The 16,546-nt window shown below is 34.6% G+C and overlaps 1 protein-coding gene across 1 annotated transcript in view; it reads right to left on the reverse strand.

Annotated features, from left to right (window-relative positions):
• LOC145687340 (tyrosine-protein kinase transmembrane receptor Ror2-like) overlaps nt 1-16,546 on the reverse strand; it is a gene marked incomplete at its 5' end in the record, with an annotated part of 897,387 nt that overhangs the window by 167,320 nt on the left and 713,521 nt on the right. The window lies entirely within an intron of this gene.

Below are 16,546 nucleotides of genomic sequence, written 5' to 3' on the forward strand. Positions count from 1 at the left end.
TATATACAACTCTACCAAATCTGGGAAAATCTTTTTTTTTTTTTTTTTTTGGTATTGTATTCAACATTACACCTTATGTAAGCATAGTGTTTACAAAGGCGTTTAAAAAAATTGTCAAATTCTGTCATGTCCTCTTCAAGACATTTTTCGTCTTTTAGTAGTACTACATGTTACATACTTTAGACACAGTTGTTTATTTTTAAAAAATACAATCATTTTCGTGTACAATAAAGATAAGGAGTTGAATCCTCATTACATTAACTATCACCTACATTCTGCTTCATTAGATTTTGAGACAGTATAACCTGAAAAGCAGGTCTGAATGAATATTTCTTCTGCTCCCATACGTAAGGCTGTAACAACACAACTAGAAATACTTTTGTCACTGTTACAATTAGATGCATTGTCATCTTGGACCAGTTCTCACTTTTATACTACTACTAGATATGTTGAATATCATGATATACTGAGTGTATCAAAAGTCCAGCCAACTCCGTTATGGGTAAGGATACTAAAATTGGAAAGAGAAGGAAGTTGTTGGAAGCATGTGGCTCTCAATCTAAAATAGTGGCACTTTTCCGCCCCACTCAGTAGTTTAGACTTCATACTGGTAAGAGGCTCTATGTTAAATGAAAAAAAACAATGTTGCCAGTTCAGCAGGCTATTAGAACTGAACGTAAGGACACACAAAAGTGACACGGAGAACGTGCACATTGTTGAGTGAGAAAACCGAGAACACCTCAATCAATTTCCCAACAATGCTGTATTGTTGATTTGGTGAAGGCCCGCTAGAACATCCTACTAAACTGGCAGTGTTGTTTCCTTATTTAACATAAGGCGCCTTACCACTGTGCAGCACTAATGGATTTCACCATTATAGATCGAAAACCACCAATTTCCAGTAACTTTCTCTCTTACTATTTTTCGTATCTTTGTGAAGTTGGCTTATTGTCCTGGTCTTATGACACACCCTGTACAAAAAAAAAAAAAAAGATGAAAACAGGATTGAAAACACAGTAATAAACTTCCTCTGTCTCTTCCTCTTCACTTGAACAGTTAATAAACACTTTTTAATACATTGCCTCTTGTACCATCTATACTACTTATCGCATAAAATACTAGTCATTATTCACGAAACAGAAGGTACATGAAAGGAATGAGGATAAGCTTACTCTGTTTCAGCGCATGGAGCACAAACCATTAAACTTGTCGCTCTTTAGTGCATCATTTACATTTGTTGTTTCACTATATGAGGAAATGCACAACGAAAACTGAGAGTAAAATTGAAAATGAGCTTCAAAAAAGTTTGTTTATTGTATTTCTCTTACGCTAATGAATACAATTTAAAACACTCTCATTGTTCAGGACAGTGGTTCTTAATCTTTTTGAGCCTAGGATCTTCTTGGGTGAATGCGATTGTCTTGAGCGCCCACCATCATCTTAGCCCAATCCTCTCATACAAAAAAAAAAAAAAAAAAAAAATGAAATGAAATCTTTAAGTTTTACGTCCCACGGTTATGCCGGTTAGGCTAAAGGAGACGGTGATGATGAGAGATGAGTGAAATGGTGGAATGAAGAAAGTGGGAGGAAACGGGAGAACCCCGAGAAAACCCACGATCGCGGTGTTTGTCCACCACAAAGTTCACTTGGCGGGGGCTGGGATCGAGCCCGGGACCCCAAGCACCAGAGGTGAGCGCTCTACCACTGAGCCACCGCGCCCCCTCCTCTCATACAGAAGACTGAAAGTAAGACTTGGACGAAGCAGTATAAGAACTAGAAAAAGGCTTCAGTTCTTAATATCAGCATTGAAGAACATCTATTACATATTACATATTTATTCTACCTGAAATACCAATGGTAAAAAAAATGAGTGGAATAAATAAAAGAACAAAGAACAAAGCGTTCGGCATTACCCCTGTCTATGGTAGTGAAATACTGTACATAAATAACGAATAGCAAAGTCTGACGTCGCCAATGTCAGTTCTTGGACCAGCTGCATATTCCTTCTTGCCTAAACTTGGGTTCAAATGTCATCGAGACTGCCACCATCAGTTTAGCGATCCCGGAAACTATTAATTTGACACTAATATCGATGATTTTGGACATGCTATTTTTCACACTCCTCAACCCCCAAGACGATGGGGGATCAAATTAAACTTGAATTGCGTATCAATTTGACGCTATTATTCGGCATCCCGGATATTTATTCTCTCTCTTTATGCATACATTTGACCCCGGTAATTTCCTCATACTGAAATTAGAAAAAAAATGGCTTTGTACAGGATTAGCTCAGCTAAAGATTTGGTTATTCTAGGTATTCCTTTCCATGCATAAAGGTGATGACAGACAGACAGTTAAAGACATACATTATTTTATTCGTATATATATGGTATAATACATATAGAGTGGATTATTTATCTTGATATGGCCTTATAACTCATAAAATAATAGATACAAAATGCTGAAATTTCGTGTAAATATCTACAAAGGGATACTGTTTGACATACACTGCAATACAAGACTAACAACACAGCACAAAGTTGCATTTCTTCAAATGGCCCTACGTGTTACATATTTCAAATCTACATATTGAGTGAAAACTTCAATAGCCTCCTTGTTATGGAGTATTGCAGACTAAGGACGCTAGTATCACAAACACAGGAAAACAACTAAATTCTGGAGGCTTCTACAACAGTAATAATGCAAATGAGACAGAAGTGACAATGAATATCCTAAGTACCTTAGTCCGAACAATGAATATCCGAATACTGCAGTCATCATATGGCCTATTTCGAACAACTAGTCATGAAGATCAAATTCAATGTTTTTTTTTCTCTATTCAGATTCAATATCCATACAGGGTGTTCCAAATTAATGGTGAAAAATGAAACCACAGATTCCTGGCACCAAAACAAGCAAAAAGGTTTATATGACATATAGTCCGGAAATGGACAGATAAGACATTTCCGAAAATGGGGAAAAGAAATTTCACACCTTCCTACCGGAATAAAGATAGGAGTTAGCAAGTGGGTTCAGAAATACATAAAAATCATATCGACTTGACCTATTAACCACATGTTACATAACTGCGCTAGAGATTCTTCATACGTCAAGTAGGAATTCACCGAATGTCTATATTGTAAGCAATTACAGCCACTCCCATTATCTCTGTGAGTATAACACATTCCATTGACCCTGAGCAGTGTAAGAATTGCCATGGGGATGAGAAGGAAATTTCCTTACAAGGGACATCACCCAATTGTCCGGCTCCGATTTCAATGAAATTTTTCTAGCTGATAGAGGACATATATGTATTACTTGTGATGACAGAAATTTTTGCCATCGTGCATGTTTTCTATTTTTTATAATTTTTAAGAGTTGTGATGTGGCTATTAGAGATTACTGCAGAAGACTCTTACTAACCTTTGTAAACGTAGCGTTAATGAAAGAACAACCATGTAGATACATATAAGGCCTAGGGGAAGTTGTACGGTAGGTATGACCTTGGCCACAGCCATCTTGAAATCCGCCATTTTGAATTAAGGTCAAGTTTTTTAAATAGAAATAGGGTAATATGATACATAATTTCGGGATAGAATTTAATCAGGAAGACAATGGTGAAGCTAGTTTTGACATACACCTATTTGGGGAAAAGTTATAGGCATTTAATTGTTCACTTACTACGTGCGCAATCGACAAACAATAAAATATTTTTAATAAATTCAACATTTAAGAAACAGCAGCAATGCGCGAAAATATCAAAGAGGCATTATATGACTGTTCCCACAACATTGTTTGTACCATGAACATAATATGAAAACAGGTAACTTGTTTATAAAGAGGTGTAATTTAATTGAGTGGCCGATCAATACTGATTATAAAGTTTACAATCATGAATCATCGACAACAATCGCTAGAAAACGAATGACTTTTTTTGTCTAACTAGCTAAAAAAAATGCCATAGAAAATAAATAAATATACAATAAAGAAAAAAATATACAACAAAACAAAATTCCCCTGATTTACAGAACAATCAAATTTCGTTTTCCTTTTTGAAGTGAATTTTCAATTGATTTTTCGTCTCATCTACTACACAAGCTACGTCTTCGGTATTACCTGAATGCAAAGTTGGAGTTGTTTCATTATGCGATGACTCATGTAAATAACGAGGTTTTGAAGGGCAGGTATAGGAAATAAATAATTACATGGCAAGTCTTCTAAATTCAGAAAGATTGCTGGATGCTTATCCCACCACTATTCATGAACTGACAAATCACAACTCTTGAAAAAATGTAATAAATTTAGAAAACACGAGCCGTGGCAACAACTGCAAAGTGCCAGTTGGAATCTTGAACATGCGGTGAAAATTAGGAGTGTTGCCAATTTGAAAGATCGAATAATGGATGTTTGGTGCTTATTAGAAGCAGTCCTAAATTCATACTGGTTAATTATAGAACAAAAATAAGCATACAATTGGCTTTTCGGCAAAATTTGCTATTAAAATGTTGTGTCACATTCTATGGTTTTCATTTTTCAAACTTCACTTTAATTCAAAATGGCGGATTTCAACATGGCTGCCGTCAAGGATACCCTTACCGTATCACTACTCTCTAGGCATAATATGTATTACCGAAGAGTTTATCCACTTATTATCATTAATACGTGGGTTAGTAGCGGAGGTAAGGAACTTTCGCACGTAGTAAGTGTACAATTAAATGCCTGTAACTTTTCGCCAAATAGGTGTATCTCAAAACTAGCTTCACCATTATCTTCCTGATTAAATTCTATCCCGAAATTATGTATCATATTACCCTATTCCTATTTAAAAAACTTGACCTTAATTCAAAATGGCGGATTTCAAGATGGCTGCGGCCAAGGTCATACCTACCATACAACTTCCCCCTAGGCCTCATATGTATCTACATGGTTGTTCTTTCATTAACGCTACGTTTACAAAGGTTAGTAAGAGACTTCTGCAGTAATCTCTAATAGCCACATCACAACTCTTAAAAATTATAAAAAATAGAAAACATGCACGATGGCAAAAATTTCTGTCATCACAAGTAATACATATATGTCCTCTATCAGCTAGAAAAAATTCATTGAAATCGGAGCCGGACAATTGGGTGATGTCCCTTGTTAGTAGAACTGGATAATTTCCATAAGTTTTGAAATTCCACGTGTTAATTTTCTGGGATGTACACTTCATATCCCTGTAAAACATCATTTAAATCCCATACTGTCTCCGTGGTTAATACAACCATGCAAGGAACGCTTTGCTTTGACCGCCGTTTTGCTGTCATCCATGTATCATAACTACGTACTGTATTTTGTCTATCTTCATTGCATGGTTGCACTACCTGTGCCGGAAAGCCATTCCGTTAATCCCCATACGATGTATGGGGAATATCTTGCACGATGTATGTCAAACACTTGAACATGTGTCTAATAGGACAAGCCAATATAATATTTATGTACTTCTGATCCGCTTTCCTAGCTCTGATCATTATCTTGGTTGACATATGTGAAGTTCCTTTTCCCGCCACTGTTCATTTCCGGACTATATGTTATATAAGCTTTTTTTTTTTACTTGTTTTGGTGCCAGGAAACTGTGGTTTCATTTTTTACCATTATTTTTGGGACACCTTATATATATATATATATATATATATATATATATATATATATATATATATATATATATATACAGTGGCGGCGGTTGGACGTTAAAAGTGGGGGGGGCAAGACATGATCTCAATATTTGTATATCAATGTTAGTTTTCCTGGTTGCTTCTAACATTTTGTTTGACGAAAGGTTGTATAACTATTAGGATACTCTCTTTTCCAGTTAAAATACTGTATTTAGTTTTTCATATTTTTAAAAGTAAATTGGCAAGAGCAACGCAAGTAGATACTAGCCCTTTTTACTCTTAAACAACGAAGGTGTAAGAAGAGAATTGATTCCTTGCTCAAGAACATTTTAAAATTCTGTCTGAAAAATTGTGTGATCAGATTAGGGGTATATTTAATAACAAATTTGCAAAACAAATAAACAGAAAAAATAATATTAATCGAATAGTAATGAAAAATGAGGTTTGTTTTGGAAAAGTTACATTGACACCGGGGATTAATGAACAACTTATATTTTTAATTCCACACAGCTATTAAATGTATGTTATTACTCTTAGAAAGATGGTAAATACTAGAAGCATATGCTGCGACATTTAAAGAAGTACTTTTGCAGCTTCCCGAAGCATGTTCGTTACATGTACAGTTTTCACTTTCTTGGAATACGTACATCAAAACTCAACAATACCTAGAATCACTCCAGTTATACAAAATAATTCTAAAACATAGAATTATGTTGAATTCACTAAATTTAATTGTATATACAAAATTGCATATGTCACCCCTAAACTCGTATATTACATTGCAAACATTGCCGCGCCTTTGACGTGGGAAACCCGGGTTCGATTCCTGGCGGGAGCTCATGTGGTTCGTATTTCACGTTAATCAGTAGGTCCTCGTCTCATATAGCCTCACTGCTGAACGGGATGTTAAACTAAAAAAAAATCAAGTCAAAATATTCCTTAGTACTAGAAAGATGAAAATACATTTTAGGAACTTTCGATTTTTGTGCAATTAAAGAATAACTTGTGATTCAATAAAGAATAACTTTTTTGTACGAAATGTTATCTCAATTTCTACCAAAGCGGCTGACTAATATATTGAGCCCTTGTAAGAAGAATGAAAATACACTCGAATTATGGCGCTCTAATAGGTTAATTTTGGGCCATTTTTCGTGGTAATTAAAATGCAATTCCTGCAGCTTTCTTAACTGAACCGGAAAACAACCAATACGTACTCACGGGACGGCAAATATTTTATGGCACAATTGTTATTCTATGAACCATTAATACATACAAAAACTTAATATTTCCAAATGAAACTATATACATTAATGGGTCATTTCAAAAAAGTGGGGGGGGGGGCAACTGCCCCCCTTTGCCCCCCCCTAATCGCCGCCCATGTATATATATATATATATATATATATATATATATATAAGTGAAAGGAAATTTAGTTTGTATTGGTATGTATGGTACAGAACCCAATTATATATCTAATTTATTTTTTTTAAACGTACACTTGCCCTGCTCATTTTCCAAAAGAAAGAGATCAACGAGCGTTTCTTTGAATGACTTTTTAAAGCTATTTTATAATAACGTAACTTTTAAGTCGGTGGGATATATTTCATCATTACAAAATTTATATCAAACTAAATACATAAATGCAGCAAAAATTTTGTGGCTGATCAAAACACATACTAAAAAAAGCACAAATTACCGTTTAATGTTTTTGCATATTAAATATATTATCAAAGAATATAGAATAAGAGTATATGCAAAACGCTCCCCTAAATAATCTATTGGACCTTTTTGTTTTAGCGTCCCCTTTGGAACCGAGAACGCCCACATTGTAAACCACTGATTTAGAGCATCAGTTGCATTTCTTTACGCATGAACTACTATCGATTATCCTATGAAATCGTGAGATATAAGACGAAAATCGGAAAAGGAAGAAAGAAGGCAAACACTAAAATGAGAGAGTCGTTAGTTCATCAGCTGTTCTCCTTTATGTATCATTAGCACTTTCTCTTTCATTAACTCCCATAAATAATTTGTTCTTCACTACGCCAAAAGATTTAAGGCGGCAGACTATTAAATATTTTTGAAAAACTAATATTTTTTCTTTTGTCCGTTTTTCGTAAGTGAAAAGGGGTAATAAAATGTAACTTACCACAATAATAAATAATGTTATTCTACATCCGAAAATACGAATCGGAAGAATTTTCCGTGTTGCCATCCATAGAAATTACAGTGTGACCAGAATTTGAATTACGCAAAAATCTAGGTTAAGGCAGTGACTAGAAAATTGAACTCAGCGGTAATTGGTGACTTATCATGCTGTTTATGTTTCTTGTTTACTACTTTTTAAATAATGTTTGTATTTATTTTATAAAACTTACATAAATTATTACAAAATAAGTAAGTTGTTACAAAATAAATAGAAACATTTTTTTTTAAAAGTAGTAAACAAGGAACATAGACAGCATGATAAATCATCAATTACCGTTGAGTTCATTTTTCTAGTCGTTGCCTTAACCTTGATTTTTGAGTAATTCAAATTCTGGTCACACTGTAATTTCTATGGATGGCAACACTGAAAATTCTTCCGATTCGTATTTTCGGGTGTAGAATAACATTATCTATTATTGTGGTAAGTTACATTTTATTACCTCTTTCCACTTACGAAAAACGGGCCAAAGAAAAATTATTAGTTTTTCAAAAATATTTAGTAGTCTGCCCCCTTAAGACAAAAATTGAAATCAGGATTAGAAATAGTCTCTCATAAATTTCGGTTATTTTTCTTCTTGAACTAATAAACACAAGTAGTAGCAACAAAACAAACAGAAAAATAACATTTCTTATTGCATCGTTTGTACTTCTTACCGCATAAATCTGCAATGTATCTGCCTCACTAAATCTCGAAGATTTGGTAAGCCACCGCTATGCTTCTGATAAAATTCTGAATGATCAGATTAAATTTCTAACTACAAACAACGGTGGTGTCCCTACTTCATATTCCATAAAGTTGCACAAACAAATCAGAAAAAGTAAGTTTTTCTTAAGTAAATGTTAAGCTTCGAATCCTTTCCGATGCATACATGTTAATCTCTGTAACAACTGATCTGAGAAAAGTCCTCAACATCCACAAATTAAATGCTATATTATGACCAGCATTTGGTGAAAAGAGAGGACCAAATTATCGAGGCACATGAAGAAACAGACCGTTCCCGTCTCAAAAAGCAGATGTGCACAAATAAATCGAGCGTTGTTAACATTAGTCCTATTTTACGACACATTCATTTCTTTACGTTTTTAAAACTATTTTCTTAAAGCTACTGAAGTGAACTATAGCCATTCAAAATGGTGGACTAATGTCATTTCAACAGTTTCACTAGGAACGTAGTAGCGAAAATGTAAGAAAAAATGAATGTCATTAATTTGAACTGATGCCCTTTTAAGAAAACCCAATTCAAATATCTTTCTTTATTTCCCTCTCTTTCCGTTTTAAAAATATTTAATTATATGTTGCGCTGTTTGGACAAATTTCAAATATTATATACATTGTGGGAAAAAATATGATAATATATAACGAGAAAACAATTATTATTTTCCAAATGTAAGGATGCACGGTGGATCAACTAGTAGAGCGCTCACTTATGGTGTGAGGGATCCCTGGTTTGAGCCCTGGCCACTCGATTTTGTGCTGGACAACATCGTGTAAATCGTTAAGTTTTGTCCAGGTTTTCAAATTCCCCTCCACATTTTCATTCAACCAATTCTTTCACAAGCATTCATTTTCATTAGTCATTTCTTTCGTTTAGCTCAAACGGACTAGCTGTAGGACATAAAACTAGAGCTTTTTTCCGAATCTAAGATACTTTTACTTTTTCCCTAAATTTTGCTTATTTGCCTTGCACTAGAGACAGCAAACCATCAGCAATAATCAGTCTTTAGAAGCGTTATAACATAGCACTACTCTAAGAACAATACTTACTCCTTCAAACACACAAAAAAAGGGAGAGATAACCCGAACTCAGAAGCTCCCGGCGTGCAAAGCTGTAAAACAACATCTGTTCCCGAGCCAAGCATGTCCTGACCGAACTTGACCACAAAACACAGTGATCTTTATCCTTTACACGGTGGGGTATTTCCACACCAAATTTCATTCAGACCAAGTTAGTACAGTGGTTACCGAGAAATAAATGACCACATATAAGTTGAGCTGAGATAAGCCCATTCAAGCTAAACTTGTCTCTAACCGACCTTGGTCAGAGAATATAGTGAACAAACTTATTGCTTAGACAATGGGCTACTTGTTCACCAAATTTGGTTTAGATCGGCCCAGTAGTTACCGAGAAACAAAGTACCACATACACAGGGAGTGAAACTATAAGCTCCCGTATGATTACGAAAGTGTGGTCAAAATTTATCCTTAACAAACTACCCCGTGGTAGGGCCCGTAGATCATACAACCAAAGTCGTTCTACTAATATATGGGTTGCTCCCGTATCAAGATGGATTTCAGAGTGAGATCTATGTATCTAATATATATATATATATATATATATATATATATATATATATATATATATATATATATATATATGTGTGTGTGTGTGTGTGTGTGTGTGGTGTATGTGTCGATGAGATTTAGGCAATATATTAAGAATGATGGCAGGTAGCCCGGAAAATGTCCGGTACGACGTCGAAGGCGTTTCTCTTCATTATTTTATTCATATCTTTATTTTTAAAGCGGTAACACCTAAAAGGCGTTGCCTTGTTATTGATTTCACTTGACGGTGCCCAAGAATTCACACGGGCAACTTGTAGTTCAAGTTGTTTTCTAATATACTAGAATGTTCTTGCTCTCTTTTCATCCAGGTTATGAATTAAAAACACGGCAATGACAGGTATTCAGAGCTAGCTAATATATATATATATATATATATATATATATATATATATATATATATATATATATATATGGCACCTAGAGCCACCAAAATTTATACACATGCACATCTTCACTAGATCTATGATAATCCAGTACGAAGCTGTTCGTCGATTTTAGACTCGAGAGAGACTGCGAATCAAAATGTGTATGCAAGAGCTATACAATGAAACCATATTGTCTGTGCGGTAGACAATCCAACCGTTCTTCTTGTGGTCCAAGTTGCATACCTTTCAGGCATTTACATTCCTTTGCATTAACCTTATTCTGTTCGTGCGAAGAACGGGCACTTTTAGTAGTTTTGTATCAACATTCTTTCTTATTTTTTTACCCTTCAAAACTGTTTGGCTCAATTGAAGACTGTATATAAATAAATCAATGAAAAGAATCAACCAAATTCGTGCTGAGAATTTACAATTTGAGAATAACGCTGAACATAAGTTTATGTTTCTAGTGATTGTGTACATACAGATGCTATTATTCATATTTAACTACTTTATGATCGACAGTGTTAAGGTTTGAATTCGCACCTGAAAAAAAAAAAAAAAAAAAAAAACAGTCCAGGTTCCTCCTCTACGAATAACTAGATATTGGATCTCAGTGCATACTCTGTACTTTTATTTCATTTTAAAGCTAGGAATTGCATGGGGGAAACTGCGTGTACAAGGAAAAAGTATTTCTCACATTTTCACATTTTAATGTTTAAAAATTGATAATGGTTCATGGTGACTTAGTGGTACCGCACTTACTTCTGGCGTGAGGGATCCTTTGTTGGTTGAGCTGAGTTGATTTTAGTTTAACGTCCCGTTCAGCAGCGAGGCTATATGAGACGTGGACCTACTGATTAACGTGGAATCCGATTCTTTGGATCCCAGCTCCAGGCAAGTAAGCTTTGTGGGGACAAAGACCGTGTGCGTAGATTTTCTCGGAATCTCTTGTTTCCTTCCACTTTCGTCTTTTCATCATTATCATCCATCTTTTTTCATCATCCTTATCCAAGGTTCATAATCGTCTGACAATAAACTAAAAAAATAGAAGAATAATGAAATCGTGTAATATGCATGCATTTCTTTCAGTACCGTACTTAAAATGTGAAAATTATACACTTACAGATTCAAATACGAATTAGTGGATTGTAAACTGAATGTATTTCGAAGGTCGCTTTACAAGTAATTCATTTTGTATATACAAATGAATTCTTAACTAACTCATGAAGTTCTAATTTGTCATATTACAAGATTAAAGTGTCTGTCTTCAAAGTGTTACGATCTACGAGAAAAATAAATTAAAATGTCACGAGTACTTTCACAATACTTGCACTATAATGAATTTTTTTTTTTCGTATTTTATTCAGGGTGAAGTGGCTCGAGTGGTTCGTGTATTGATTGCACGCACAGCTTGGTTACATCAGAATACAACAATGCTTGTCTCACCCTTCTCGTGAAACGTAACGATCAATGACAGTTGAAACAACGAAGAAAGAACAATAGAGAAAAAAAGAAGTAGCGATAACATGAAGATGGAAATAGGAAAATGCCTAGATAAGCATCCTCCTCTTTCAAATTTAATTTATTAATTTCTTTAATTCTTACGACACACACATAAAAAACAGAAGTATTATATATATTATGTCGAATTCTGTCGAGGAATTTGAAGCTTAAAATATATAAAACGATAATCATGCCTGTTGTTATGTATGGTTGTGAAACATGGTCGCTTACTCTGAGGGAAGAACATAGACTGAAAGTATTTGAGAACAGGATCCTGAGAAGAATATTCGGACCCAAGAGGAACGAGAATGGGGAATGGCGGAAGCTTCATAACGAGGAACTACATAGTTTATACGGTTTACCCAACATTGTTAGGGTCGTCAAGTCTAGGAGGCTTAGGTGGGCAGGTCATGTAGCTAGAATGGAAGAAAGTAGAAACGCTTTCAAAGTCTTGACTGGTAGACCCATAGGAAAACGACCACTAGGAAGACCTAGGCGCAGATGGGAGGACAATATTAAGATGGGTCTCGCAGAGATAAGAATACAAAGTAGAAACTGGATGCAATTAGCTAAGGATAGAAGTCAGTGGAGAGCTTTTGTGAACGCGGCACTGAACCTCCGGGTTCCATAAGCCATAGAGTTAGTTAGTTAGTTAGTTATTATATATATTATGAGGGTCCATATTTATAGATTTGTGCAGTCTCATTCTCTATAATGGTCTGAAATCAGACTAAAGTAGTTCAATTAAATAATATTAAATCATGTCAAAAGCGACCTCAAGTTTTGAATGCATTTACTACATACAATATAAGGCATTTTTACTTGTTATTTCCACAATGTAGTAAGTGCCATCAATTTTTTTTATTTCTACAAATTCCATGAAACCGACTTCATCATTGTACTTCTGAGGAAATTCTAACCTTCTTTCATGTGTCGCACATGTACCTTTCTATTTAAGAAATCCAAGCTATTTTCAATATGGCGGATACTAAGATGTTGGTTCTGGTTGACAACCATTGCCACAGATGCCTCTGACCAATTGTTTATGTAAATTCTCGAACCAAGGTTGTCTGTTCAATAAACAACCTGGTCCTGACTTTCGACTCTTGTTCAGACATAATTCAATCTCTACCGTTGAAACAATTCATTCTACTTAAAAAAAATAGTCTAAGGGCATATTTTGTGTAGAGTTTTATAAAGTACAATTTTTCTCATAACTATTTTCCTCAAACCGAAAAAAGTGAGATCATTTTCGAGAAAATTTCACAATAGTACAGTTCACCCCTTCACTCCTAAAAGATAAAATTCCACGGCTCAAACTAAGAATACCTTCAGAATATGCTGAGTACATCAAAATATAGGTCTCCATAAAAATTCAGTAGGTTGATTTTATTCGAAGTCAAAGTGTAATTTTACTGGGCTACAAGAACAATTGGTTTGATGAAAGAAAGTGACTTTTGAAGGCACCCTCCGCAAATGCTGGTAGTAAATGAGGGGGGTTCTAGCGTTGTTATACCTCAGGATATGATATATTCTGTATCAAAGAGTTGATCACTCGTTTTAGTAGTATTAGGATGCTTAGATAACCCCTTCGCCCGTAACATGAAACCCTAGTAGAACTTCATTAGGTTAATATTTCCTTTGAGTGTGTTCCTCAGAAAAATGGACCAGCCCTCCTCACTTCTACTGCGCGATGTCTCGGGTTCGATTCCTAATGGGAGAGCTCATTGAATGAGCTATTCTAGTTCAAATACTACTGTAAATACTAGGTCTCGTCCTGTATAGCATCTCTGCTGACGAAGGATTTAAATGAAATTAATTGACCTACTGAACGATAATAAATTAGCGTCCTGATGTAGAATTTATCTGTTTCTTCTACTAATACATCGCCAGTTGTATCATTACCATTCATTTGTTCCTTTTTTCATTTCTATTATTATTCACAAAAATGTGTGGGCATTGTATCATACATAAGCAAAAAAAGAGAAAGAAACCATTTTCGACTAAGAAAAAAAATCACAAAACGCTCACCGTAAGTGCAATAGTGAGCAATTTAATTATTAGTGATGTGGAGCTGATTCTTCGGTTATGTTACGAAAACGTGATGGAAAGCATACTGCTGAGAGTACCTAATTGTGTATGTTTATCTTCACACAGAAACCGCAAGAATTCTTCCCTAAGTTTACTCTTCTCAGACGGCAAACAACCTGAAATGATGGTGTACAAATAGTACGTTGCCACAAGATTTATTCATATTATTACAATTGTATGTATGTGGTAACATTCTATCGTGCACCTTATGTAACAAAAAATTCAACATGCAAGTCAGATTGAAGTGTTTATCGTTCCTATAATCAGAGGTAAAATGTTCAGGAAAAAAGAAAAAAATATATAAAATAACTTTTTTCTGTATCCAAGATTTAATATTTCTCTTAGTTCTGGCAGTGATCTATATGAGCAGAGGTTAACACATCAATTGAAAAGAGTGAATTACAATTTGTTTACAATGGGAATAAAATATATTTGAAAATAATATTACAATACATGCAATATACCTTTAATTATACACCCACGTAACGTATCCATCCCAGTGATGTTTGCAATCATTAAAGAGAGGGATATGATATTTTCAGAGGATAATTTGCTAGTATTCCCTTAGCAATTTGCGTACTAATGGTGATCGATCGAAGGATCGTCGCATCACTTTCTGTCGGCCACCAAAACTTCGTGAGTGATAAAAGTTAAAAAAATAAAAAAATAAAATGAATACAATTAATTTTCTAATATCTTCCTTTTGCTCATCATGTACTAGGCTACTATGTTGACATTTTTGCTAACCTAGTGTAAGTGGAATATTGTCCGTCTATTGGGCTTTTTACAACCTAGACTATTCTCGACTTCTTTTTAGCTATTCTTCATCAGATTGGTGGATAATTTCAGGAATTTCTGTCCAATTGCGAGCCTATGTTTTCGTACAGCATTAAAGTGTATAATTTCAATACTCATCCATTTAAAATGCTCATATACAGGGTTTACATTAAATAATGTATAAATAAAGATATTATTCCCCAAAATATAATTCCTGCTGGGTTATTCAAAGCTTCCACATTAATTTTGGTTTGAATAAGTAACAAATAAATATACTACATGGACCGAATAATATATATTGAAAAATCTACAGTATACAGTACGTTCAAAAAATATTGGTACCCTCCAAACAAAAATTTCATTACCCCGACTGTAATGATACATTACAGAAGTGCAAAATTGACTTTATACCTTCTTCGCACTACGGCCCACCAAGTTCTATCGCGATGGAATCCTTCCGATCCATGACCTTCCAGAACGTTGTCAGAAGGTCGTCGATGCTGATGGGGACTACTTTCGATATTCCAGGTACTTCTTAGGTGACATATCGATGTTCGAGGTTGGTAGGTGAAAAAGCGACATAACTTTCTTAGTTACCTTTATACATGTCTGATATTTTGTGTTTGTCAAGGGAAGGAGAGGAGCATGAACTATGCAGAGTTCTCGAAAGATGCAACTAAACAAGGTTTGGAAGCACTGCTTTAAGAGAATGGGAAGAGGAATTAAGCGTTTTCTTGCCCTAGGAAGTTGATACTTTGTACAACTCTTTTCTATATGCCCTTAAAATATGGTTATGGTAGAGTTTTGAAAAACTGCACTGCAAAGGGTAGGAAGATTTTTAAAAAAATCCATTATTATTACCAATCCCCTTTTAAACGGTTAGCATATATCCATGAAATTTGTATACATTTGGCTAACATATAATACATATCACATGCAAAAATTCGATCTGGGTGAGCTTACTAGGAAAAGATATTTAAGAAAATTTCTCTGGGAAATCAATTTTGAAAAGTCAGAATGCTTTGTAATAATTTACATGAAGCCGAGAAAATCTTTCGATTTGGCGCGCAAGAAATCGATTTAACTTCGTTAGAACTTCCAAAAATCCCGTTTATAGATACTTGCAAAAATGATTTAAATATTAGCTGAAGATTTTGACTAACGGTTTGAACGAATTAGAGTGACTCCACCGCTTTAGAGTTGCATGAAAATGATTTGACTTGGTTCAGATGTAAAAAGTTGTTTAGGAGCGATAGTCTGTTTTCTTCGTAACTTCAGTAAAATCGAATTTGTATCAACATGTATCTTGAAACTATATAAAACGTGTATATATTTTTCATAAACGTGATGTGCTAATAAGGGGCACTTCTGATAGTATTTGATAAAATATAAATTTTATATTTTATTGATCAATGCAAATATGTATTCAGGCCAAATCACTTATAGCATTTGATTTCATCAAGAGCAATGCCATCAGAAAGAAAGAAAAACTATACTTAGAATGCTATGTAGAACATGTTGATATCTACAGAAAGTAGCTTGGTTAAATTAAAGAAAGCAGTGTAACTTTAACAACAACTGAAGTTACCTATATGGTTTAACTAGAC

Source organism: Thermobia domestica, chromosome 6 (genome assembly GCF_964235325.1).
Source record: "Thermobia domestica chromosome 6, izTheDome1.hap1.1, whole genome shotgun sequence".
In the NCBI taxonomy this organism is placed as follows: domain Eukaryota; kingdom Metazoa; phylum Arthropoda; class Insecta; order Zygentoma; family Lepismatidae; genus Thermobia; species Thermobia domestica.